The sequence below is a fragment of the Herpailurus yagouaroundi genome, unplaced genomic scaffold (genome assembly GCF_014898765.1).
Source record: "Herpailurus yagouaroundi ecotype Mexico unplaced genomic scaffold, PumYag 29, whole genome shotgun sequence".
Taxonomy (NCBI): Eukaryota; Metazoa; Chordata; class Mammalia; order Carnivora; family Felidae; genus Herpailurus; species Herpailurus yagouaroundi.
In genome coordinates, this window is record NW_024412377.1 from 33,673,350 (window position 1) to 33,674,742 (window position 1,393).

At 36.3% G+C, this 1,393-nt stretch overlaps 1 pseudogene; it reads right to left on the reverse strand.

The window, feature by feature from the left end:
* Positions 1 to 816: 816 nt before the first annotated feature.
* Positions 817 to 1,064, reverse strand: LOC121040956 (thymosin beta-4, Y-chromosomal-like; annotated as a pseudogene).
* Between the last annotated feature and the right edge of the window lie 329 nt (positions 1,065 to 1,393).

The following is a 1,393-nucleotide window of genomic DNA, read 5'->3' on the forward strand; positions in this document are numbered from 1 at the left end:
ATTATTTTTGAGCAATTTTAAGTGTAATCTCCTTTGCAAATGCTTTTTTTGCTGACTTATTTTGTCTTTCTTTTTCTCTCTTGTAGTTCAATTCTTTATGCTCAGATATAGCAAGAAGAGGTTGGTGCCCTCACCAACATCCTGTAATCGTATCTTCTACATTAATGCCTAACCTAACTTTTTCCTTTCCTTTGTTTTCTTTTTTTATTATAAAATATATATACTTACAGAAGAATTTATAAAATATATTTGTACTGTTTAATTAATAATGAAAGAAAACAAACACTAGTATAAGCCAAGTCAAAAAAAGAATGTTGGCAGCATCCAAGCACACCCACTTAGTTCCTGGCTTCCTCTCTAATTATAATCCTATCCCTCCAGCCTGGAGGTATCCACTATTCTGGCTTTGTGATAACCTTACCTTTTTTTTTATGCTTTTACAACCTATATATGCATTCTTAAACAATGGTCTGGTTTTGCCTGTTTTGAACTTAATATGAGTGGAATCATACTATTGGAATTTTTTTCATATTTTAAACATTTAATTTGCATATTAAAAATTGTGCATTCTAATAATTAAAATCATCTGAACACAGAAATGGTACTCTGATTAAATTGCCTTTGCAGCTTACAGGACATCTTGTACCAACTTGGTTTTTATTCTAGATTTCACTGTTGTCCCACCTAACTTCTTCCTTCACCAACATACAAGTTCTTTTCCTTCCCTGCCCAGCCAGACGTGCAGATGGAGGAGGCAGCCTCAGTGTTCCTCCTCAGTAGTTCTGATTCTTTGATGAGGAAAGGGGCATCAGTCATTTAAATCTGATCCAACCTCTTTGCACCTTATATTATTAAAGAGCTAAAAGAAGTAAAATAAGAAGGCAACGCTTGTGGAATGTACAGTGCATATTGGTGGCGAACACCTCATTACGATTTGCCCTCTTGCTTCTCCTGTTCAGTTGTTTCTTTTGAAGACAGTGGATTTTTCTCTTGCTTTTCTCCCTTCTTCAATTTTGACTTAATCGAATTTCTCCATCTCAGCCATATGGGGTTTGTTAGACATGGTTGCAATGGAAGCAGAGCAATGCTTTCCAGCAAGCAGTCTGATCTGCACAGTGGCTGCTGCCAAGTGCCCTGCTGGAATTCTTTTTATCCTACTTCTTGTGTTTAATATAGTGTTTGCAATGCCATCCATACTATAGCATTTGGCTATGTCATTTTCTTAGTGCTACACTGTTTCATTGTATTTACATTTCACAACTCATTCATCCTACTGTCAGTAGACATTCAGGTTGTTTGCAGTTTTTGGTTACTGTAAATAAGACTGCTGCTAATCCTCCTACACATGCATGCTGGGGCCTATGTTTATATGCTTTTAGGGTATGTACTGGCA